Below are 26,861 nucleotides of genomic sequence, written 5' to 3'. Positions count from 1 at the left end.
ACACAGAGCTGGCACTGGGTACCTCCCTGGGACCTCTCCCTCTGGCCCTTTCTTGAACACAGCCTGGTAAAACCACCCTGAGTTTTGCCTTGGGTTTAATTCTTTGATCCAAGCAGGGTCTGTCTTCATGAGGCAGGAATTAAGTAGCACAGCTTTTCCAAAATAAACGGCTCCACAATTGCTTTTCCATAACAAGGAGGTTGTTTTCTTAGGGCAAACCATTTTTTATTCTTGCGGAAAGTGTCGGCAGGAGGAATAGCCAGAGAAAACCTGGCTATGCTACTATTCTGGAGCTATTATCATCAGGTAGAAAAGCCAACGAGTTTCCCCTCTGCAGTGTTTGTGGCCAAGCCAAGCTGGCAAATGGGAATGACCTGCTCCTTACCTCTCCCTCGGCTCAGTGGAGGATATCGGAGTCGGGGTTCCCAATAAATACCCGCAGCTTGGGCTGGGGGTGTGGGGAGAACACTGTGTCTCCAAACCAAAAGGGCAAAGAAAACATGGAGCTGCTCCAGTGAGGGAGAAACGTCTGTAATTAATGTAGTGGGAAAATTACACGTTTATATAGCCCCCCCAAACACAATAGCAGACATCCATTTCCTGCAGGGCTGTGGACGCTTGCCAGACCGCAAATAAATCACAAAAACACAAAGCCAACAAGGAGGAAAAGAAAGAGGAATTATCACATAGGATGCAGCAGCCTTTGTACCAGGAAAATAATCAGTGTCTCCACCAGACATCTATTGTTTATCAATAATATTCTCTAACACTCCCGCCATTTGAGCCTCGTCAGGGAAGCGGTGCTCGGGCTGCACGATGGAGGTCTCCTCGGATCCTGCGGGCTCCAAACGCACAACAAAGAGGTAGCCTGGGAGATGCACTGACCTGCCCAGGAGGCGTTTGTGGGACCAGAATGAAAAAAAAAAAAAATCCCAAACAAACACAGCACAATAAACTTGATATTAAATAGACTTTGGCATGGGGAAAAAAATACTGATGAATAAACCAAAGCTTCCAGCTTTCCTCTAGGGAGATTGTGCCTGGCGTGCAGGGACCGAGGCACGCAATGGTCTGGCAGCACCTCCACTGATGCTGGAGATAAAAAATTAAGGAACAGACAGTTTTAGTGAGGACTTGCAGTCCTACTCCCATGCATTTCCCTCCCCTCATCTTTCCCCATCGAGGCTTAATGCCACAAACACCAACTCCACAGCACGTTCAGGTCAATGAGAGCCTCTCCATTGACTTTCAACTGCCTTTGGCTCAGGTACTGGGATCACGCCACCAGTTTTATGACTTCCTCTGTGGCTTATGAATTTGGGCTTTATCAGCAACAGGAGACTGGAGGAGAAGGCCCATTAGAGGATTTCAGGAGGGCAGTTCCTGTTTTCTTCTTAGCCCAGGGCTGCGTTAAATGAATTGTGGGCCTGCACCATACTTTCCAGAATATATTTTGGAGACAGCAATGCCGGTAAATGCGTGAATGCGTGAGCACTCCTAAGTGTTGTGTTTAGTTTTTTTCCCTACATCTGCTCTGTGTGTTTAAGGGTGAGTGCTGCTGGCTAGACTCCTGATGGAGACCATGCAGGGCACCGGGGGCTCTGGCTAGCAGGGTCCCACCACACAGGGGTCTGTCCCTGGTGGCCAGGATATCCCCTATTATCATGTGGAAGCATCCCCATCATCTTTACATGCTAAAGGAACATTCACAGGCGGTCTGTCAGGCTGGAGTTGGTTTATCTCACTGAGCATCCTTATTTTCCTGCCTTGCCACCAGATTTCCATCAGAACCAGAGGACTCAAGACCTGGAACAGCTGAGATTAAATTCATAGCCCACTCCTGGCTCACCAACCCCAAAAACTCTCACTTCTTGCTCTTATTCTCCCATTCCTGGGAGGGAGGAAAGAAACACAGTATTTAGCAGTATCAGGGGACCAAGCAAAATGCTTTGCCACACCTAAGGCATTTAAGCTTTTCCTTTCTTCCCTTGGACCACTAAAATAAATAAATAAATAAATAAATAAATATTTTTTTAAAAGTGAAATTGTATATACTGGCACACACACAAAAGTGAAACATTTTTTTTAAGGAGAAAACTGTATTCCTCTAGGTGATTATTGGCTGCCATTCAGGACATAGAGAGAAAAGCAGCCATTAATGTCCAACTGTTCTTCAGTGATTGGGCTTTTCTGTTCTGAACAACATACATAACTCTGATAAAGGTATTAGTGCATTTCTTGGACAGAATAATGAATTATTAAATGCAAAGCCCTCTATTTATGCACTTCAATGCTGAGAACTTAAATGCAAAACCTTAAAGACATCCAAACTCTCCAGGTCCCCACAGCAGCTCTTTCTGTGCTACACAAATGAACTACCTGCACTGGTCTGGCTGCATGTAGGGGGTGCACATTTCGGGGTGTAAGGCAGGAATGGATGCTTCCTGGGTATTTGCTCCAGCAGTAATATCCTCCACATCGAGCACATAGCAAGCTCCCTCTTGAGCTCATTATGACTAAGTGGCACACAGGAACCGATAAGCACATTCAGGATAAACACATCTGGAAGCGGGCTGCGAGCTACAAAGAAATGCTTATTAACACACTTTTCAGGGTAAAAATGGAGCAAAACTAAAATATGGCAAGCACAATTTCAAGTTTTATGTTTTTGGGGAAAAAAAAAAAAAGAAAAAAAAAAAGCCTTCCTCAAACCAGAGGATTCAAAGCAGCTTTGACATTTTCCAAGCAACAGAATAATTTTATTGTTTGTTTGTTTTGTGTTTCCATTTTCTTTCAAGCAATACTGTCCCTATTCAGGCTTTTGGAAAAACTTCATTTCTAAACTGGAATGGAAGACAGAGATTTTCACAGCAACAACCCCAGCCTCGCTGTTCCCCCTTGGATCTGCCCCACAACCAGGTGGGTTTTTGAGGGGTTTGGCTCAAGCTCAGAGGGTACAGCAGCCCTCGGAGCCACCTACGTTACCTTTTTGAAAAAAAAGCAATCTGTCCAAGTCAATGCATGTCCGGCAAATGTGCCGGAGCACAGCTGGAGGCCAAATCATCCAAGCCAAGAGGGGAAAGGCTGATCCATCCCTGGCACTGGGACCCATCCCAGGAGAAGGGAGATGCCTGCAGCCCTGGGCATCCTTCAATGGCCAGGGGGACAAGGGGTGCAGTGCCACCCATCCTGGATGCCACCCATCGGGGTTCTTTATCCAAAACACACAAAAAAAACCCTCATCCCATGTCTGTAAATCTCCAGGCAAGGAACGTGCACCAGTCCTGAAACATGCTGCAGCCCCCATAACTGTATGGACTCAGTTTAAAGGGTGTCTTTAAAGATGTGACAGGATGTTCCAGAGTCAGAAAGCACTCGGTAGATCAGGCAACAGTTGTTAAAGCCTTGTGTCCTTGTTAAACGTCGATATATTGAGGGGGAGAACTTCAGCAAGGTACAACTCCAGCAAGAGGCAGCTTGCTTAAGGCAAAGTGACCCTAGAGAAGTGCGCAAGATGGCACTTGTACACATGACATCCAGGGCATAAAACGAATAAAGAAGCACTCAAGTGGGTCCTGAGCTGGGTGGAGAACAAGAAATAGGAGGTGTGCAGAGAGGAAAAAGCTAGGTTAGTCTGTCCACACAGCCAGTAGGACCTGATGATCCTGAAGGTCTGTGTAACCTGGAGGATTCTATAGTTCTGCATGGAGAACATGGAGTGAGGAGTTTCAAAGCAGGGTGGAATCCATGGAAGCCAAGGGTTGGCAGCAAAATACTGTTGTGCTTTTGGGTCCCAGGCCAAAAGGCACTAGGCAAAAACAAACAGACAAACAAAACAACAACAACAACAACAAAGGTTGTTGAGTCAGCAAATGGGCTCCCGTGCACACACGTGGCAGGGCAGGGAATGCGGGATGCTGCTCCCATCAGAGGTGCAGGCACAGATCATACCATGGAGCAGAGGCTGAACCCTGAAAAACCAACAGAGAAGGGGACAACACTGGTCTGGGACTGAGACACAAGCTGAGCTGCATCTGAAGACTTCCACCTACAGTGTCAAAAGAGGGCCTTTTCCCCTTCACTTCTATAAAAAGGAACAAAAAGCCTGCACAAAATTGTTTTAGGCTAACCCTAGTGAAAGTTCATTGTCTTTAGCTAGACTTCAAAAACAAAGTCTCTGACCTGAAATGTTTAATTTGACCTAAATTCTTTTACTTTGCTTTTGGTTTCTGGGATACATTAAGGAAATGGGCCAGTTTTAAAATACAACAGTAGTTTAACTTGGGCTTTTTTTTTTTTTTTTTTTTTTTTTTACAGTCGCCAGTTTTTTCTTTATTGTTTTTTTTAGAGATCTCTGACAGATCTCACTGAACCCCTGGCTTGAATGCTAAAAAAGTTCAAGGATGGCCCAAAATCCCAAAATAGCATGTTCTGGGATGATCTGAAGAAAAAAAATAATAGTCTGGTGCACTTTGGAGGGTTTGGTTGGTTGGCTGGTGGTTGGGTTTTTTGGTTTGTTTTGGTTTTTGTTGGTTGCAAAATATTTAACAAGGGAAAGAACCAACTTTCCAATTAAGTCATTTGAGAAAATGCAGTGTTTACTCAGTCAGATGGCTGTTTTTAACAACAGCATCTTTCTAGGTTTTAAGATCTGTCAGGACCAGGGTAGAAACAACCATTTCCCTTCATGCCAAGTGCCCTTGAGTTGTAGAACAACTGCTTCTAACCTCATCTATGAATAATAATGCCAGTTGCACTGTGTTTTCCTTTGCTTTCCTGGTTTATCCACTTGGGAATCAGTTTATTGCCTCATAAAACAGTGCAAGGCTACTATTAACCTGTAATTGATACATTAAAAAAAAGGTAGGGGATACCTATGGAAAGTAACTGCTTTGCATAGGGCACTCAGTACTTTATAAACCTAAATAACTCTATACACCACACAAATATCTTTGCTTTTGGCACTACAGAAAGCCAAGATCAAATCAGCAGAAAGCAAAATATAGAAGGAGAAGCAATCAAACCTCAGAGATGCTCCACGCTGATATCCAGAAATGAGAGCTTCTCATTTCTGTTCGACCGTGGCTGCCCCCCTGAGTTGCCCTATCCCCGTCACAGCCACCACATCTGAAAACATTTGAGACAAAGACGTGAAGAGGAGTTTTGCAACCAAGAGCAGCTCAAAATGCAAAGCACAAGTGCAGGAAACACATTTCACCTAGGTCTGGGACACTCAGAAGGCCCCTGGGTATCTCCTGGCCATCTCCGAGTGCAGGTTGTGCATCCCCTGCAGGCTCCTTGGAGCAGCATATGGGTTCCAGCTGAACGTCTCAAAAGAGCAGCTTTTCACTCAGGGCATCTGCTCCCTTATAAAACCTCACTCTTAGCCCTGCCCCCAACCATGTTTCTAGCTAGAAAATCCGTGCAGGTAGGAGAGGAAGTAAGATGCCTCATTTCAGCCCTCTTTGCGAGCTCCTCAGGGCTTGCAGTGGGCATTTCAATTGACATGGGATGTGACTTGCTCTTGCTAACAGCACCAAAACTCTTGGAAAGTACCTGCCTCACCAGCACTAAGTGTGCCCTTATGCCCACGATGGTGCACAGAAATAAAAGTTGCAGATTTTCTTTTCCTTCTTCTATTAGGCTCTTCTCAGCCCAATTCCTCTGAACTGCACGGGCTTCTCTCCAAAGAGAAAGTGTTTTTCATTTTCATTAAAACATTGGTGGGCAGCAAGAGACAAAGGACAAGGAGAGAGCAGCCTACTTTTTCCATACATCTGGGGAGGGAGTGAACGGATGTAAAACACCAGCATTGTTTGTAAGCGTTTGGAATGAAACAAATCATTTGCAGACGTATATCAGATTGATTTCACTTGGAGAAAAAAAAAAAAAAAAAGAAAAACAAAAACAATAACTGTTAGGACAAATTAAGAGTCACAACATTGTGCTGCTTTCTAGATAAAAAGCCTTTGGTTATTTTATCCTATTCTTTCAGAGGTTTCCTTACTATTGCATTTAGCTGCCCACTTTGAAATTTTAACCAGTTTCAAAGGGAATCCTAGTCTCAGAATGGATTTGCAAGGCTGGCACCAGGCTTGTCTTGTCCTTTGAGCACATTGTTAACAAGTGAACGTCCTTGTGCCTTGCCGTGCTGCTGGGGAGGTCATTGTCACATGATAACCCTGTTAGGAAACCACATTTCATGATGGCTGGAACAAGGGTTGGCAGAATCCACTTGGAAGCCAGGGGACTGCACAGCTCATCTTAAAAAAGAGAAAAAAAAAAAAAGAATAAAAAAAATGTCTGGGTTTGAGGCAGGTGACAGTAACAAGCAGCGATAAATGAACATCAGTCTCTGTTCACAGAAGATTTCTCATCTTGGCCAGGTGCCAGGTGCACTGCCAATTAGGATGCCTTAGTCCTTGTTGTCAAAACTGCTCTACTTCACCTCCCAAAAGTATTTTTTTTAATTAAAAAAATAAAATAAATTACGTATTCTCTCAGCCAAATGGGTAGATTGGGTGATGTCTGGGCAGGAAACAGAGGCAGGTGCTCCAAGCTGGACCACTGAAGGTGCCTCCAGCCTTCTAGATGTGTGAATGTCATTTTCCATTCCTTGCTATTCCCCTATACCATTGGGTGATTGCCTGTGCTCAGCACGGCTGTGGTTCCTACCAGGCACTCAGACAACTACCATTGAGCAGCAAAAGCAGTTATAACACATCAGTACTCTCTAGAAGACCTTAAATGTGCAGTCACAGCAGCCTTGGCCCCAGTGGTAGAGGCAAGCCTATTTTGGGGGTCTGATTCAAAGCAAATGGTGCCTAACTCGCAATGGCAGCTAACTTGCTGCCATCATCAGCCTTGTTCACAGAGCAGAGGGCAGCAGATGCAGGGTCTTGCATCCCAAAACTAGGGCAGCAAAGCAGAATCCCACTTTTATAAAACTGTCAGGCAGTAATGACATTTCTGAAGGAGAAGGCTGGTGGTAGGCACTTGAGGCACCACTGGCATGAGTGCACTCATGAGGTACTTGGAGACACAGGCAGCTTTTGAATAAATGCTCTCTTCAGCTGATATTTGCAGGAGGTAAACTCAAATCAGCCCTGATGGCAAGATTTGATGGGACACGGAAAGCATCCCACAGAATCCTGCAGGATCAGGGTCTTTATTTTCTAGAGAAGGTTTCCTGAAGGAACCTGTTCAGAAGCATCTCTGCTGCACCTCCATGCTGCATTTTTCTTTCAGCCCCTACCAGCATCCCAGACATCAGCTCATGACTTTCCCACCCTTACTTGGCCATCATTATTACTAAGAAATAGCTGTATGGCTATGCGGTATACGCGTGGCTATAGCTCCAGCTGTCATGAATTTATTGTGCTTGGGTGCCTGCTTAAGGGCGCCTTAAAATGGCTTATAGTCCACCATTCATCCAGTTGCTTGTACGCTTCTAAAGACTGAAATTTCCCTTCATTTGAGACTTCTGTAATTGTTCTTAATAAAACAATATTTATATGCTTCTCCTCTTTCCTTTATGGGATTGCTCATGTATTTTGCAGGCCTCCTGGTTGTTGCCTATGCTTCATGATAATGACTCAACAAGAAAGCTAAAGCATGTTACAACAGCATACTTTGGTCACTGGAATTTTTAGCCTGTGTCTGACACATGGATTTTGGGGGCAGAGAACCTCATTTGTTGTGTCTGAGACCATTGCCCTAAATACTTCCTATTCCTCTAGATTTTCCCAGACATTGTATGATCCCAGAGGGCATTTTGTATTCCCTCCAACTTAACTACAGCAGAGTCCGAAACTTACATCGCCTCTTCCAGTGTCTAATAAAGTCTCATGAGAACAACAGCTTTTTGTGTGCAGTTACTTTCTATATCCAAAGGATACTCCTGAACTTTAGCCTGACTTTTGCTTTTGGCTCCCCTCCTAGGACTTTGATCCAAGAAACCCTCTCGACATGTTCCACTTGCTCAGCTGGGGAATTCAGCACTGCAGTATCTTGCATTGCAGATTATTTTTAGGGATGATCAAATCAAGACAGATAAAATAAGAAACAAGCTGAATCTTTGCTAGAGCTGAAAGCAAAACGCTGTGACTTACCAGCGCTTGGTCTCATGGCTAGAGCTGAATTCCTGATGCAAGAAAGAGCAAAACATATTTCTGATGGACATGCTTCTCAGCAGGGCCCCCAGCAGAGCAGCCTCCAGGCCGTGCTATCAGATTATTCCTTCTCTCCCTGGCATCTCTCTTCCAAGTGTCAACTACCTCCTGCCCATCAGCTAGAGAAGTCCCACACTGGAGGCCAGCTGTGGGCTCTCCAGAGGAAGGTTCAGCAGCGAGCAGTGGTGCCTGCAGCATGACAGCTCTGAATTTGACGCTGAACTGAAGAGCAGTGGCCAGGTGATGTGTGTGCCAGTGGGAAACGGCCTGAGCTGGTATGATAAAGCAGACAGTCCCACACTCCAAACCAAAAAAGCATTTGAAGGAAGCACTGGGATCCTATTCTTGGTTGACACTGCTGGGTTTAGCCACAGTTACCCAGTGGTGCGGTCTATCAGGAGAGACCATGCTTTCTACTGGACCAACAAGCTTTCCCATGTGTAAGTCTTCTTCTATAATTTTGCTGCCCATAAGCTTTCCTGGAGAGCAAAAGCACAACCTCATGTTGAAGAAGCAGAACCAGCCGGGGATGCATCAACAGACCTTGGTGGCTCAGCGGTGCTGCCTACCAGCACACAGCGAGCAGCACAGTTGTTTTTAGGACAAAAAGGACAAATCACCAGGGGTCAACAAAGTCATCTGCATGTCAAAATACCCAAACCAAATCCAAATTTCTGTTCAAAGTCAAGCAAACATTGTTGTTAGCTGTGAAAGACATCCTAAACAATAACAGTCATCAAGATTGGTGAGGCACTGCAGAATTCCACTTAAGCCTTTTAATAAATGATTATCAGATCTTAAATAAACTCAGCTGGGCTGTCTAATCACAGCACTCATCATCTAGCACTTCATTGGAAGGAAAAGAATAGCAAAAAACAGCGAGACATACCTCTCCGTGTCATATGCCAAGACTTAAGAAAACCATTTGGGGGGAAATTCCACAGAAGAGTGCAGTAGAAATGTGAAGGATAAAATCTTATTTTTTCAGTAGTGTGAGGAAGCAGGCTTTGCTATTAACTGGTCAGCATAACCCAGGGAAAGACAAAAAGAAGGAAAAAAAATACAATTGAGGGAAGAAGCAGCTAGTCTAAACTAGTCCCTTAGAGGTATTTATTTTTTAGAAGAGAATTTTTCTTTCTTTTTTTTTTCCAGTTGATCATTGCTAACAGTATTTTAGCCTATGCTGTGCCTGCTGACCTACCACATTTAGCCTACTTATACTAATTAAACTTTAATTAAGTTTATTAGGCGTTCATCTAACATGAAAAGTAAGTCAAAGGCTTTGCAAAGTGTTGGCTAAGGTCTTAGCATGACTGGGCAGTTTGGGTTTACATAATTGTATTTACATATTTATATAAAATATATTTTTAAAGTGTAAGTCATTTCTATCCTACTGATCATAAGCTTTCTTACAGCCAGAGCAACCACTTTGTCTACAGTTTCACTCAGAACCAGCGTTGCAAGAAGTGGCACTTGTTTTGCTGCTGCTGTTGGTGTAACAGAGACCTCAACAGACTTGTGTTTTAGGATGCTCCCGTAAGTTCAGACCCATCACATACCTCAGGGCTCTCCTCCTAGGCTATCAGCTGTGTTTTGTGGCATTTCTGATTCTTCAGAAAACTAAGGAAAGGGCTCTTCTCCAATCCCACCCTGTCAGTGCAGAGTGAAATCAGCATTGTGAATAGACAGCTGTTTTCCAGTCAGCCTTACACTGTGCCCGAAGAACTTGACCAAAGTTTCCTGACAAGCCAAAGTACACCATTTCCCCCTTTCCTCTCATATTGCCTGATACCATCCAAGATAAATTCCCTCATGACCCAGGAAATGTTCTGCCACCACAAGTTTCTGAAGTGAAGAAGGCAGTATCAGAAGTTTCCTAGCAGACCCAGAACCAGTGAGTCTACCCCTCCCTAGACACCAACCTAGGTCTAAAACATTCAATTTAAAAAAGGCCCTGTGCCATCTTCAGTTAGTAACATGGCTATTCGTTAATTTCTGTAGCAATACCTTGAAAACTGAAAGCGTGCTGCATGCACATATCTCAAGGATCAGCCAATGTCTGTTGGTTGGCATCTTTAACTCTCCCTTTATATGATTCACACCACTCTCACCTCCAGCAAAAACTGATCAGCCTTTTAGCCTGGGAAAGCCACTGAATTTAGAGCTATTGTTCCAAGACAGCTTGGGCAAACCTCTCATGGGAGAAAGCGCTGCAGCCCAGCACATGGAGGACACAGACTGATACCATCACAACCCACCTCCAAGCTGCATCCTCAGAGCAGGGCATGGTGTACAGCATTTTTCTCCAGGTTTTCAGCCAAAAGTCCTTCTGCAAGCCCTCTGTCTTATAAGTCTTGCCAGCAGGGCTGTGAAATGGCACCAATGCTGCTCATGGCACAGCACCATTCAGCCTACGCTGGCCATGGGTCTACTCCAGGTGATGGGCACGTCACCCCAGGGCTGGCCTCATCCCATACCTCGTGACCTCAGAAACCCCTCGTTAGACCTCCCCTTCTTTATCCAAAAAAAAAAAAAAAATATCTACAGACACAGGCAGAATAACTGCACAACCAAAAAGCTCACCAAGCAGCAATTAATACAACCCACAGTCTATTTTGCTAACAGCTGTACCCCAGCACCAGCTTTGGAGGATATCTGCCAGACACAAAACCAAAAAACAAACCAAAATGCTCTACAAGCAAGGGGCAGAATTGGGCAAAACTCCGTCCCATCACCTTCTCATCAAAGTGAATCTCTCATCCTGTTATCAAAGGGCACTGATCTTTTCCAGGAGACACCTAGCTATCCCAACACAGAAACATGCCTCAGATACAGGCAGAAGTCATCAACATTTTTGGAAAGAAGGAAGCAAGCTTTATGAACAAGACACAGTTTCATTTTGGATAAAGCTTTCCAGACATGCTGTGATAACCATGGCATAAAAAATTATGCAGATAGTTTTCTGCATAAAAATGCAGAGGAAAAAATGATTTACAAAGAAGAAATAAAACAAGCACCAACTTAAAAAAGAGGGTTTGGAAAAGATTTTTATTTTTTTTTGGCAACAAATCTCTCAGCTTAGTGCCTGGCAGCCACCAAATATTTAGCTTTGAAAAATAAAAATTTGTTCTTTTTTTTTTTTAAAATGAGAGAAAGCACATTGATACTGTGAGAGAGAAGGGTCTGACAAACAACACACCAATGTGCTTTTGCATACTTTTATGTAAAAAGATACATAAATCTGAGACCAAGTCCAAAGTCCCAGGAGTACATGTAGCTGCAGGGGCTCATATCCCCTTAATGACAGATACCACCCAGCTAGCATCAGAAGACACTTAAATGGGTATTAGAGTCCCAAAAGAAGTAATATCTCTTGGTTTATAAAAACTCCATGTCTCCAGACCTACTCTGTTAACTCAGGGGGTATTTTTAGTTAGAGCATGGGAGGATGGCATGTTCTGATCCTTGCCACTCCAGCTGCCAAAACCATCCCAGCAGTGGTTGCAAAGCTCCTGGACTACAATCAAAGCTGCACCGACTGAAAACGCCAGCAGAGCCAACTTGGCAGGGCACAGCACCACATTTAACAACTTGTGGTGTCTTAAAGAAGCAACATTGCAAGCCTGGTGGTAGGTAGGTGGCTTTCATACCTCAGTCCCCTCTTTTCTCAGGGATGAACTGGATGCTGAGCCCCCAGCCTGAATATCAAACCCCCACCTGTGCCACCACATCCTCGAGCCAGAACTGCATCTTGCTCTTTGGTTCCCAAATCCCTGGAGTGCCACTGGCCTGGCTGTGGCTCTGTCATCTCCATCCCCTTCCCCAGACCACACATCTGGTCCCGGTGCTTCTCCCAAGTGCTCGCAGCCCCCTGGAGCACCGCTGCCTTCACAGCAGAGATGAATGAGTCAGGGCCTCTTTTTGGCTGCCTGCAGCTGGACGATTTGACAGAGAGAGGCTCCAACTTTAAAGTGAAAATACTACTTTGTAAACAAAGCTGAGATGAGATTTATCACAAAACAGCTGTTGTTCCAAACAGTAATCACCTATTTATTTTTCAGTGTATCAGAAGAAAAACGTTCATTGTGAATGCTCTGTGCACAAATACTGTTTCCTAATGAGACATTCTGTACGCCACTTAAACCAAACAATAGAAACTCCCTGTGCCGGACTGAAATGGGTACATTTGCCTCCTCCAGTAGGAGTAAAGGTCTGGGAAACCTGGTGCCCCTTGCATATGTCTTGGAGCCACCTCTCCCGGTATTCTTTGGCCTGAAACGTACAGATGAATCGCTTTGGGCTCTTAAAAGTAAATCCAAAACACTTTGATCTGTCCTGAGGCCTGCACTCCATCAGAGCGTTAGACAAATTTACTCCCAGGCTCGGGAAGGGCTCTCCAAGTGGCCTGCTGCTAAACCTCAGATGTCATCACGTGGAAACATCCAACTTGGAAGCTTCGGCTCGCCACAGGCCTCCCAGCAGGGAAGGACCCGAGTCACAGAGGCCTGTTTTTAGCCCTGGATGAGCCCCAGGCAGGAGGGACAAGCCAGCAGTGCCAACAAGAGGTGTAGCAGGTTCGTGCAGCAAAGCGAGGCAGATCTGCCCCTGCTGCAGGTCCTTACGGAGCAGGAGGAGCAGTCTCACTCCCTACCTGCACCTCTTCCCAAGGTAAGCATCCCCCCCTGCTCGTTCTGCTTCTGCTGACATTGATTCACGGCCTTTTGTGGAATACATGCTATAAATATATATGCCAGTTTCCAAAATAGCCTCGCAGGGATACGCTGTAAACAGTGCTGCTCCCTGATGTTTCCTGCGTCTATTTTAGTAGCTCTGCATAACCCGTAGTAAACTCCATTTTCTGGGCTCCTCTCTCCCAGCCTCCCCTTTGCTCTCAGCACACGGAGGCCGGAAAGGCTTTGGTTTCAAACTAATTCGCTCGATGGCATGGGAAAAAGCAGAGAGGTAACTAGAGAAACAGAACATTTGGCAAATGCGTATTGAACTTCTCACAACAAACCCATTAGTTCATGAGGCCCATCTCTATGGCAACCAAACAGCAGAAAAACAAGACATTAACACCTAAATTTATTAGTGAGCAAGTGCTTAGCTATTATCATTCCAGGGGTATATTCCCCCCACCCCCCACCTCCTTTTGGTTCGTAATGAAGACAACTCGATTCTAGTTCAAAAGCCAATGTAAACATCGGCACACAATTTACAGACACAGGATCTGAAGCTTTCATATTTTTAATCACAGTTTGAAAAAGAAAACAAAACAAAAAAGACATTTGAAAGGAGTTACTCAATTCCCATTCTATTTTGCAAAATGGTTAAAGATTGGCGAGTCACGGGAACAAAGAGATGCCACCTATCCTACCCTAAAAGGCCTGTGAAGATCTTTGCAAGGTGAAGGAGTTGGGTACATATACAGCTTCTCCCAAGAGAATTCCAAAGCAGTTTTTTTTATTATTATTATTTTTATGTGACCATTACAAGCAGCTCCCTGGGGAAAGTACAACACAAACTCCACTGTGCTCATATCAGAGACACTGGGTAAGTGTGTCACTATTTGGGTATGTTCACTCCAGAAGTATGCAAGTGGGGGAACAAGATGCTGGGAAGCAGGGACTGAGTGCAGCATCGTGTTCTTTGGCAGCCAAGATAATGAATCCAGACATTTTTAGAGATCCAAGTGTGCATGAGGGACCAGAGTGAATTCCAAGGGCCTCAAGAGCAAAGATTAGACCTGGACAGCCTGTAGAACACAATGAGGTGTTAGATCTTTATCTCTGTGAGTCAAAACGAAGCAGGAAAACAGGGGATGTGTCTCAGCCCAAGAGAGGCACATCTGAAGTTGTGTTGGCCTTTCATGACGCTAAGGCTGTCTGTCCTGGGTCTGGCTGGGATGGAGTTAATGTTCCCTGCAGCAGCTCAGACAGTGCTGTGCTCTGCACTTGGAGCTAGAACAGCAGTGGTATCACACCAGTGTTGTGTCTGCTGCTGAGCAGTGCTGGCACAGCATCAGGGCTCCCTCCAAATACCCCCAGAGCCAGCAGGGTAGGGTGGGCAAGAGGGGAGGAAGGAACATCACCAGGGCAGCTGACCTGAACCAACCAAAGTGATATCCCATGCCATTACTTCTATCACACACTGTTTCACTGTTTCCAGGTGACAGGCAGCTTCTTTGGGGGCTAATTCAGAAGTAGCCATTGCAAAGCTAATTCAGATACGACCTTCAGTGTGTTTGTACAAGGACAGATAAGAAAATCCAGGCTAAAAAGTAGGTGAAAATTCTTACTGTTAAGGGCAACAAAACACTGGGATACGGTGCCTTGAGAAACCACAGACTCATCACAAAGACCTGTCAGGAATCGCTCGGTTAAAATTGTTTCTGCCCAGGGGCAACCCAGGACACCCAGGGCAGTGATCCCATCAATGATGTTGAGAGCTGTGCTTTCACTTCTCAAGCAGTGCTGCAACTGCAGGTGAGAAGTCCCACGCAACATAAGATTTGCCCCTTCCTACTGTAACAGGTGTGATTTGCCACAGGATGGAGTGGGTATAAAATGCCAGATCTGCCTGATAAAGGCCAGAGCAGATGGGCCATGGATTTTTGCAAGGTTTTCAGCTCTTTGGGAGTAGATGTTATCACAATAAGTGAATGCATTTCCTTCAGGGGACTATGTGCAGGCCATACAACTCAGTGCTGCTTCTGAGCTCTGACAGCAAATGGATTATAGGGAACAGATGAAAAAGTCAAATCATCCTTCTCCTCCAGCTTCCCCTCAGGTGGAGTCAATAGAGCATCTCTGAGCTTACACCATTGAAACCATGAGCTAGATTTAGCCTGACACTGTATAGAAGGTCTAATGGCAAATTGCCTGTCATCTAATTCCAGGCATGTGATCAGAAAATGTTTAACGTAGAGGTTACAATATATTAACCACACTGCCATTAGTGGTGGAACAATCCATTACTAATATTCCTCCATCCTCAGGCAGCACCTCCTCCTGAAAGCATGCTGCCAGGATTTAAGCTGACCAGGGCCCTAATTTCCAGGCCCTTCAGGCAGGTTACAAGAAAGCAAATTAACAGGTTGAAACCCTGACAATTTGCTTCTGAAATAAGGTCACTGAGGATCCTGCAAGTCCCTAACTAGCTGGCTTGCTCTCAGCTGAAAGACATTTCAAGAACGTTAGCATCGGTGCCAAAAATATCAGGGCTTGTCCCTGCAGCAAAACAGCATCAGGAGAAGGAGGCTGAGGATAAAGTGCCAGTGCCTGAACAGGCGGTGTTGGGAGGGTCTGAGCTGTTGTCCTCCTGCTTGCTGGGGTACTTCTGCTGCCAGGAAGGGCAAAGCAGCTCTAGAGAGGAGGGCATGGGCCTCTGCAGCAGAGCACGGGCAAAAGCATGGCTGGGAAATCGCTGCTTTGCAAGTGCCAGGTGAGCTCCAAGGAGTTCCCAAAGGCAGCAGGCAGAGCTGAAAGGTGGTTGTCCTGCTGCTGTCCTGAGTTGCACTCACCCCGCACCACCCTGGGTCTCTTGATCTCTCCTCATATACTCTTTGTCACCATGGCATCCCATCAGCTGAAGTCCTCTAACTTTAAGCACACAGCAGCCACTGCTGGCTTGAAATAAACCTTCAGTATATCTAGCCCCTACAGAAGATGCAATTCCACCAAAACATCATGCTCAGAAACATCGTGCCCACTCCAGCAAGAATTTTCCTCTGCAGGAAAATCTTTTCCCATCTCTGGTCTCTCATTTCAGCCTTTTCAGAAGATACTTCTGTTTTTCTCCCATGAACAAATTGCTTTATAACAAAGTTTAGCAATTGTATGAAAATTCCTACACCCAAACATCCATACAAGTCCAGCCCGAGAAAAGATTTGGATTGTCTCAGAGTAAAGATATCTCAGAATTCTCTTCCATGGCTTTCACAGCTGGTGTTGTAGATGTATTTTCTAAAGTAAGCATCTTGAAGCCCCCACGCTGCATCTTGATGCCTTTCCCCCTGAAGTCCTCTGTGGTGGGTGGGCTGGCACACGGCTGGGGTGAGGTGGGTGCCCTGCTTCTGACTGCTCCTCTCAAACACAGCAGCATGGCTGACTCCTAAAATTCATGTCACCACTGTCCTGAGGGGGGGAAGACAGTGAAATGTATGCAGATCCTGGGCACTAGCTTCTGGTTATTAATACCCTCACTCCACATATGCATGCACATAGATGCGGATTGTGTAATAGCTTTGAAAAATCATCCAGGCCCTCCGGAGACAGTGCCATCTTGAATCCATTAGCTGTGTTATGAATAAATGAATGAACAAAAGCCAATTTTTTTCTGATCGTGCGGAGAAGGCAGAGGAGGTCCACACGTAGCAGTGGAAAGGAGAAGGAGTGTGACCCTGCAGCTGACACTGGCCCCCCCGAGCACACCCCGTGGCACCGTTTGGTTGTGGTGGAGCCACGCAGAGCCAAGAGGTGCCCAAATCCAGAACTGAAAGCTGCTGTTACCCGAGAGTGTTTATTTTAGTCCTGCTTGCATGCATGTGTGTTCCCAGCAGGAGGGGACGTAAATGGTCCCGGCCATCCCAGCCCAGCCCTCCATCCTCGGGCACGTGCCAAAATCGTTCTGCTCACTCTAGCGCCAGGTCACATTTCTTGGCAGGGAGCTCAGCTCCTTCTCCCCTCTCCCTTCCCCCATGCTCCTGGTAAAATATGAAAACAGCCTGCCACCTGCCATTTGCCTGGCCTGTTTCTCTCTGTCTGCCAAAAATTAGCAACATGCCCCAAAATATAATTGGAAACACTGCACTGCACTGCAGGGGTCCCATTTCTGTTGCACAGAAGAGGCTTGAAAAAAAGCCAATTTAATTTCTAGATTCCCCGGGCTGCATATAGCTGCTAAGTGGGGAGGTAAAAAAAGTCACTTTTATCAGGCCAATTCCTATTAGTAGATTCAGATCTTTTAACAAGCCATGCTGTAGGAATCAGCGAGCTGTCATTGCAAGCAGATTTAGGGCATTGTTTCTTGGAATTAGAGTCGTGTGGGAGGTCAGAAGCTAGAGGCCAGCATTCCCAAACTTCAGAGCCTGGGTGCACACAGCAGAGAGAGCTGGGAGTGGCAGAGGATTTGTGAAGGCTGACATGAACCCCGGGAAGCAAATCGCCCCGTTCCCCCCACCAGCAGATCTTCTACAAGGGTCCCTCGAGGACTCTTGCGGGAGGCATCTGGAGATGAGTCCAAGGCTCTGTTGGGTTTCGCTGCTATTGCAGCAGCTGTGGCTTCATCCCCTTTAGGGAAGCAGCTTTGGGAAGTGCTGCTCGGCTGAGGGAGGGCTCCATCTGTCCTCTGCTCCAGGCAGCTCAGCCTGCTTGCAGAGCATACCAGCCACCAAGGCTCTGAGGTCTGCAGACCATGGGCCAGCCCTGCAAAGCTCGCTGTTATCTTCCTGTTGCAGATGGGAGGTGGAAAAGGAGAAGGAGAGAACATAGGGCACCTCGTTCATGCCATGCTTTGGCAGAGAGCTTGGCCAGTAGATTTCTGAAGCTGGAAAGCAACATTTCAACCTGAAGAGCTGTTTACATTGTCAGGGTTGATTTGCCAGATGTACAGAAGCGCTGTGCCAGACTGGCTTACTGTGTTTGGCCCTCCAAACACTCAGGGTCTGCATCTGTCCTGTGGTGGAGGTGTGCTCAAAAACAGGTCTCCTAGAGGAGGACAACAGCACACACAGGCAACACCAAGCCCCACAGAAGGGGTTTTACCAAGTTACAAATAACTTGGTAAAATGAGTGGAAAATGTCCTTGCTAGCCATCCTCCAAATTCCTGGGGCTTTACCTACTTCACTCCTTGAATTCTGCTTTCTTCTTAATCTTACATAAAGGCTGCTAAAACACACTAATTCATGGTGGTATGGTCCAAAGAGGAATGATCTTACCATCTTCTCTTAGGGAGAAGGGTGCATAAACCTGAATTACAGCACTGCCACGTAACTCCCCACGCAGATCTGAAGAGACAAACCAACCAAGGTGTCATAATATCGAGGGCTATGAGACCTTCAGTGAACACCAGGAGAACAAGATGCCCAAGTCTGGTCCCTAAAATCTGGCAAGCCAGGTGGCAGCCCTGAGGAGACCCCAGATTCCTTCTCTTCAGGTTGCTTAGTTGATAGACTTTAATAGATCAGTGAGTGAGAAATAAATGGCTGATTCTAACTACCTCAAAATTCTTCAATATTAGAATTATTTTTGTACATCAAGCATGCTATTAAATGACAGGATGATGACCCTACATTTCCAAAAAAGAAAAGAAGTCATCACAAAATCCACAGCTGCTCCACATTTGCAAGAAGCTGTTTAAAACAAAATAAACCAATACATTTGCTCCAAGAAATATGCATTAGGCACTGGCAGCTTGCTTCCCTCATTCCTCTATCCCCAAGTACTTAAGCTGAAAGGAGGGGAAAACCTTGAAGTAATATATGCATGAAAAAGCCCTGAGAACAATAGCTGCTCTCCAGTTGACTCCAAAGCTGTTATTAAACTTGAGGTTCCTGTGCTAGCAGAGCACAGCTTGAACAGAATGCTCTGTATTCACCACCACCATCACCAGGCTCCGATAATGCAAGCGAGTCAGATTTCCACCTACAAATTCCTGGAAGTTCATAGCCTAAAGAGCAACATGCCAACATCTCAGTATGAGCAGGCTCAGCTGGATAGCATTATAGAAATCTCTCCTGCAAGAGCAAAATATCAACAGACTAATCCTCAGATCAGAATGGGCAGGCTCTTACTTGGAGCCAAGCACCATCATCCTGTTCTAAATTGAACTTTTCTTAGTGGTCTTCATGTTGAATGCACCTTGCTCTGAAGCAGCTAGAGTATGACATATAAACCTTACCCAAATCTTCAGCTCCAGATGAGGAAAAAAGTTGGGTTGAAAAAGCAAGCATCCAGAAGTTAGGACTCATTAGCCCATTATAAGCATCTTGTAGATGTTATAATGATAATAATGTAATGCGATAATACAACCATCAATCAGAAAAAGGAAAGGCAACAGAGGAAAATATTTAAGGCTATAGCTTCAATTGCGCATTCCTGTACATTTGGCTAAACCAGGGCCTGGTGCTCATCAATCCTGACCCATCCCACACCATGGCATCAGCATGCACTTCTGAACACACTGTCCAAAGCTGTTTCACTGAGAAGGGAAAGATATCTCATCCTCCAGGGGAAGGAAGAGGAGAGGCAGTTCAGTGTTTCACCAGTACCATAGGAAGAAACGGACTCATTCAATGAGCTACAAGAAGACGCAACATGGTGGGAAAGACAAGCAGAGACTGCACCACAATTCAACAGAGTACGAAAACAACCAACTGGGACCTGTTTGCAGATGTTAAAAGTCTCCAGGGAAGACGAAATGAAGGATTAGGAAGGAAATCCAAGAGAAACAGAGTTCACTTAAAAGCAGCAGCTCATCACTATAAATATATCTGTGCAATGTATATTGTTTATTTTTAATAAACCCAGCCACCTATCATTTCAGCCAGGCCTGTCATGACTATTCATTATTCAATAAGTTTTGCCTGAAGGGCACATACCCGGGCCACTGAGCTGCCGTCCCCACAAGCACACCAGAGCATCACTGGGGGGCCAGGAGGGGATATGGCCTTCTGCGTGTTCATCCCGCACAGCAAGCACAAAGCTCACTAGCTTGTTCTCCAGAGAAAACGGCCTCTGTTCCAGATGGAGGGGCTAATAAACAACCTCTGACAAAAGCGTTGTGCTTCTGGGACAACTGGGAAACACACACCAGGGACACACAAGGGCTCGTAGTCGTGCTGCTGGGCTACGCAGAGCTCCAACACACTCCCTGCCCGACAGAGAAGCCCTGGCTGCAGCAAAGTTCATATTTCATTGTTTTTCTTTTTTTTTTTCCTGATGATGCAGTGCCTGTTGATGGATGGGGATGGGAAAACCAGTTGATAAGTAATGGAGCAACTCACACCAAAGGCTGAGGAACTGGGGTGGGAAGGGGGAGCTAGAGCTGAGAACAGATGCTGCCAACACCAGCCCCCAGTGCTCTTGATTTAGCAGCACAGTCCCTGGATATGCCAAACTGGGTAGAGGAAGCTGAGTGCAGCTGTTTGCAACAAGCTCATAGCTCCTGCTCCTCCTCAAAATGGAAAGGAGAATTAAAAGTTATGTCCTGCACTGGGGACGGCTCTGAGGGTCCCTTTTTCTAGGGGCTGGCTTTGGAAAACAGAGCATCTGTAGATGACGAGACCTGCAAGTGCACAATGGTTTCTTCTAGTCCCTTGGACACTGAGCTGGCCCATGAGAAATAAAGACTTAATCATTTACTGTAATTGAGCTTCAGAGCTGAAGAAGCCTATGAAGCACTATCTTCAAATCATGCCTTTATCAAGAGACATCCAGGAAGAACAAGTAGCCCAGTCCACTGCCTAACAGAACACAGCCCCAAGTCAAAATAAATAAATAATGGAGAAAGATCTGAGGCACAAATAAACCACTGTGCTTAAAACCAGAATTCTAGGTATCAGGACTTCGGCAGAAAAGCAGGTGAAGGAGGTCTTTAAATGCTGCAGGTAGCTAGAGACAGACTTCAACTCCAGCATGTTGCTTCTCTGCATGCACACTACACAGTCTCCTTTCTACTGAGAGGACAGATGAAGTTTCACTGGTGTTTCCAGGAGACCTTAATGGAGTTATGCACCAAACACTTTCCAATTGCCACTGGCTCCAGGTCCCTGATCGTCCCAGACCCTTTGCAACCACCCAGACTTGCATTAACGACACTAAGATTAGCAGTAGGATCTCTACACTGACACTTGCAGTGGTTTAGACCAGATCGGTTTGTAAAATGCTCATCTGTGGCAGCCTGCTCTGGAGAAGCACAGGAAATCTCCCAGAAAGTTTCAGGTGTCACCACAGCAAAAGTGAAAGGAACAGGATAAGGGTTCAGCTCAGTGGTTTTGTGCTTTCACGGCTGGGCTGAATGGCATTTGCACTGGTGCAGTCTTTATCATCTGGGAGAGCAATGCAGACTTGGTATCTGCAACTGATCTGTTACTTGTAATAGGCAAGTGGAAGTATTTTAAAGTTAGAATAAGAATAAAATTATCCATCAACATTCCTGCACAATGACTAAAGAGGGGTCTCCCCTCCTCCCGTTTTGTGGGTTTCTCAGAGTGAGAGGCAGCCAGCTGTTTGGAAACGGGCTGTTGATAATGCTGCAGAGTAAGACACAGGGTATTATAAGTCAATTAAAGATGTATTAAGAAAGAGCAAGAGAGTAGGAGGTACTGATCTTCTGAATCCATCTGTTTCACCCTTCTTGCAGGACAAGTAAACTGGAACTTCCGGATCCTCCAAGAGAGACCAGAAACAAATAACCAAAACATGAATACTCCATGCTTCAGAAGAGCACGGCTTTTGCTAGATGTGCTCCTACACCCCACTCACATCACTTGCACATGATAAGCTTCGTTGTTAAACACGCTCAGGGAAATAACACAAGCAGGCAAAAAAAAAGTTAATTGCGATCTGTGGTCACTGTAAAGAGGTCAGGAGAGACCTGAACTATCTGAAGCCAAGATGCGGGTAATAGAAATCAGCTGCCAGGACCAGGCTGCATCACTTATGAACTCTGATAGTTCAGAAGTGCTGCTCTGGTTGGAACAAAAAATAAATAAATAAAAATCTAAGGTGGCAAATGCAACACCAGAAGAGAGCTTCAGGAGAAATCCTGGGAGCTACAAGCACTTTGTGCCAAGCAAGACATTAAGGACTGCAAAAGAGCAGAGTGGAATATACAGGAGAAAAGTGCAATGTATTGTACTGTGTTTTCTAAAAATACAAAAATACAGTACAGAAGAAGGGATACAGAAGTGTCATGTGGCACAGAGCCTGAAGAAAGTGACAGGTGAAATAAGTGTCATATCAAAACTATTCATCAACACAGGCAGGCTCTGCAGTCACTACTGCTGCTCAGAGAATTTTTTGGACCATGGATGTCTTCTGGAGACAAGAGACCAGTGCTCTTCAGAGGTCAGGGAAGCACACAGATTAAGGACAGAACAGAGAACAAAACCCAGAGACATCTGTGTGTGATTTTATAACTCAATGTTATAAATCTGGATGCCTACATCCAGATTTCCACATGCAGTCTTACTGAAAAGGATATTCTAGGAAAATAATGGTGAAGGACAGCCAGAGGTACTGTCCACCATCCAAAGGGAGAGGGAACAGTCGGTCATTATTCCATATAGTCCAAGGCCTGAGGGACACACACAAACAGGATCAGTCAGAGGGTGTAACACTGCAAAAGGAAACATCTTTTCTGCTCAGCACACTGTAAAATGGCAGAACTCATTGCTGCAGGACTTTGCTGGAGTCAAGACTGTGAGAGGGCTCAGAAAGAATCAGACCGCCTTCAAGACAATAGATCTAACAATGGCTATTAATCACCATTATCTAATGGAAACTTGCAGGCCTGCACATCCCCCAAAGTGCAAATGCTGGAAGCTGGGACTGTAGCTCAGGCATGCAGCAGTCTTGGGTTCTCTGCTTCTGGCACATTGGGCTTCAGATGCTGGCTTGAGTGGCTTTGGTATGGCCACATGGGATAGTTTTGTATCGAACAGGCCGATTACCCCTGCAGCAACCAAGTCATTCTTTCCAGTTTGTTTCCCCCTTTTGAAATCACTTCTGAATGTGCCTTTATATCAAGTGAGGCTGGGAGAGGTTCAAAACAAAGGAAAACAAAATTCAGCAGGGCCACTCATGGCTCCGTCACTCCAGCTGGACTCTAAAACCAGAGGAGAGGACTCCGTACATCCAATGACTGTGCAGCACCTATCACAGCAAAGCCCTAAGCAGGAAGACCTTCAGCTTGAAGTTAGTCATACCTATTCAGAAGGGAGTCCCTAGATAAAATTGATAATCCTACTGATGAAGAACACAATTTATTGAGGCTCAGAGCTGCATTCAGGCACCTCTGAGCGCATCCCCTTTGCCTCAGCACTCAGGCAAGGAGCTCCAGGAGCCTGTGCCCTGACACCGTAACCCCAGCACGAAGGCAAAAAAGCCCAGTTCTCCTTGCAAAAGGAGAACAGCAGAGCAAGCTCTTCCTCCAGCATCTCGAGAAAGCTTGTTTCACAGGAAGTTCTGCCAGGCTTTCTTCAATATTTCCTAAGCCAGGCCTGTCCCTTTGCTTTCCCCACCAAGGAACATTTTGTTCGAAGACAGCTAATGACCCATTTACATTTGCCTACAAAAAGATATTGGGTTATTTCTCCCCTCCTCTTCCACCACTTGGCTGCCTCTGTTTTGCAGGGCTTGTCAGGGCTAATTACATTGACTTTTTCATTGAGGGAATTTTTCTTCCTTGCATGTGTTTTCTGTTCTGAGCATAGCACAGTTTCAACAGGTTTTTGATGCTGTTGTTGTTGTTGTTCTTGACAAGAGCTGCTGTTATGAAACACATCCTCATGGCCCTGCCAAGGCCTCAGCCAACTGAGAACCAGCTCCATTTGACGCAGGAGCAAATTGAGACCATTTGGTTCTTGGGGCACTGGACATCATATTCAATCTGCAAGGGAGCTGGGAAAAGCACTGAGTTTCTCCTCCCTCCCCTTCCCTTTCAATACACTCATTTGTTCCTGCAGAAACAGTCTTTTTTTTCTTTTTTTTTTTCCCAGTCTTCCCTTTTCCCTAATTTTATCCATATGCAGTCCAAGATGGACATGGAAAATTACCTGCCCGTTACTCTCAGCAGATGCCTGCCATCGCTTAGATCAATAAATTAGGCTTGGGATCACAAGCTGTCCCTGGCAGCCTGCTTCCAAGGGCAAAGCTACTCGGACAGCAGTGAAACCAGAGCAACCCAGGACCAAGTCTCAGAGCCAACAGAGGGTAGGGACTGATCACGGAGCCAGACTCTGCGGGAGAGCACCCTCTCGTCCAGCACACTGGGGGATTTGAGGACTAGGGGAAGAGACTGCAGATCCCCTACCAAGTGAGACCTTCTCCCACACGGAGAGAGAGTGCCTCAGCCTCGAGGGGGCCCACATCAAGATCACAGCTGTTACGTGCATTCTGGGCAATCGTTTCTCTTCCCCACTCTGCTCCCCAAAGCAGCAGCTCATTTATCAGGGAAACACTCCAGCAAGACAAGGTGGTGGGAGAGCTGGACCACAGCTGTGCTCCCGGCAGCCCTCCGCTCAGAGGGGACTTGCCATGCACCATCCCAGCAGCTTGGTGGGAGTGAGGCTTACATCCCACACTCGCCAGGCCAGCGAGCCCAGAGTTTTTCAATTCACGTAAACGTTTCTATCCTGGAGAAGATAAAAGGGATGCCCTGGATAGAGAGCAGTGCCGGTGCAAGCACAGTGGGTGGGAGATGACCGGGTAGGAGGAGTACCACACAAGCTACAGAAAGTGACAAGGACAAGCAATGTAGTTTTCTTTCTGCCCTTGCACAGAACATGGGAGCAAAGCCTCCCTTCCAGGGCCTGCCACAGGAAAGCATTTTGGGGTACTGACTGCCCCAGAGGAGACACTCTTCAGCTTGGACCTCAGAGATTTTGTCCAGACTTCTGTGGTGTGGAGCTCCAGGCTGCTCTGTGAGGTTTGGACACCAGCTAACTCCTATATTGAACTGACTGCTCTGCTCTGTCACCAGGGAGGTACATGCAATGTCCTCATCCCTCAGCAGCGTGGCACCCTGCAGAGTCCAGCAGACCCCAAATACCACTCCATATCCAAGAGGATGATCTTTCATCCCCTTGAGACCCGCTTCACAGAATGACAGACTGGCTGAGATGAGGAGGGACCCCCAGGCCCACCCGCCCAGTAGCTCAGGGTCCCTCCTGTCACAGGGAGCCCAGAGCTGGCCCCAGTACTGCAGGCGCAGACTTACCTGTGCTGAGCAGAGGGGAAGGATCATCTCCCTTGACCTGCTGGCAGTCCTTTGCCTGATGCAGTCCTGTTGGCAGCAAAGGGCACATTGCTGACTTGCATTCAGTTTGGTGTCTCCCAGGCCTCCAGGTCCACTTCTGCAAGGCTGCCTTTCAACTATGTAGCCACCAGCATATCCCCATGCCTAGGGCTGTTCCTGCCTAGGGGCAGGGCACTGCCCTACTCCATGTTGAGCTTTATAAGGTTTCTTGATTCAGCCATTTCTCCAGCTTGTCCAGGTCCCTCTGGTTTATCAGCCACTCCTCCCAGCTTGTTGCCATCAGCAAGCCTGATGAGGGTGCACTCCACCCCCTTGCACAGGTGATTAATAAAGATGCAATTAACAGAATTGGACCCAGCTTTGACTCCTGGGGGTACACTGCATGTTACTGGCTAAACTTTGCATTCCTGGCTGCTACTCTCTGGGCCAAGACATTCAACCAGGGTTTGAAGCACTTCACTGTCCACCCATCCAGCCCATACATCAACAGCTTCTCCAGGAGGATCTTCTGGGGCATAGCGTGAAAAGCCTTAGCAAAATCCCTTAAGCCATTGATGTCCCCTCATCTGTCAGGCTGATCATTTCATTGCAGAAGCTTATCAAGTTTGTCAAGGATGACTTCCACATGCTGAAGCCACACTGATGAGTCCAGATGATTTTCTTCTCCTTCACCTGCCTGTTAAATGGTTTCTAGGATGAGATGCTCCATATCATTGCCAGGGATTGAGTTGAAGTTGTATGCATGTTGTAGGCATGTAGTTCTCTGGGTCCTCCCTCTTGTCTTTCTTGAAGATAGGAGTGACATTTGCTTTCCTCCAGTCTTCATGCACTCCTGGCAGTTGCCATGGTCTGTTAAGGATTATGGAGGGTGGTGTCACAATGACATCTGCCCTCAGTTTGCTCACGTATTCCCTGGCCTCTTCTACCAAGGTCTTCCTTTCATTCATTCTGCCCCCAACAAATTCCTGGATCTCCACTTAAAGGCTGCCCCAAACTGTCTGCAGGCCAAACGGACCAGGCAGCCAGAGGCCATGGCTTAGAGTTGTACACCCATTGCATGAATAGGGCATCAAGAAAAATCTGCCGTGGGATGACCCTAGGCAGCCCCCACACCCTACCAAGAGTCCTGGCACCCTTTTAATCCATGGGGATAACCCATTTTACCACACATCCTCTCCCGCCAGCCCAGTGAAAAGAAAACCCCAAAACAGTAGGTGGGATGTTGAGTTATTTAACCCGAGGCACCGAGTACTCAGCCAACACACCAAGCGGTAGCACCCGCATTCAGCCCCATGCAAGCCACGGGGAGTGAACATGAGTGAGTGCCTCAGCAGCCCCTCTGTGGTCAGGGCCCTTAGAGCACAGAGCGGTAATTACATTTTAAAACCTCCAGTTCTAATAAAACCCATCCTCACACGCTCAGAAGACTGGAATATAACTTTCAGTTGCTCCCAAGCCCTTCTATTATTTTCATCAGTTACAAAATTGTTGGATAATTGCAATAAATATGTATGCGGGGGCTGGCTGGCTTTTTGTGTTTTTTTGTGTTTTTTTTTTTTCACCCTCATAATCAATTTTTTAATCGCAGCGGTGGCAGCTCTGGGGAGGGGTGACAGGGCTGTGGCTGCTCACCACCCAGGTACAGCAGAGGTAGCAGTGGCTTCACCCTGCTGGAAGCCATGGCAGCAGCCCACACAGGTCCTTCTTTC

General features: G+C 46.2%; 1 long non-coding RNA gene across 7 annotated transcripts in view; it reads right to left on the bottom strand.

Annotated features, from left to right (window-relative positions):
- Positions 1–25,989, bottom strand: part of LOC137858424 (uncharacterized) — a 64,799-nt gene extending 38,810 nt beyond the window's left edge. For all 7 annotated transcript variants that reach the window (XR_011097705.1, XR_011097706.1, XR_011097707.1 and 4 more), the window contains exon 1: positions 25,114–25,989. This is a non-coding gene — a long non-coding RNA (uncharacterized lncRNA). The remainder of the gene's footprint in view (positions 1–25,113) is intronic.
- Positions 25,990–26,861: the final 872 nt, after the last annotated feature.

Source organism: Anas acuta, chromosome 6, assembly GCF_963932015.1.
Source record: "Anas acuta chromosome 6, bAnaAcu1.1, whole genome shotgun sequence".
NCBI lineage: Eukaryota > Metazoa > Chordata > Aves > Anseriformes > Anatidae > Anas > Anas acuta.
Note: the sequence above shows the minus strand (reverse complement) of the source record. Positions and strands in the feature narration are given on the sequence as shown.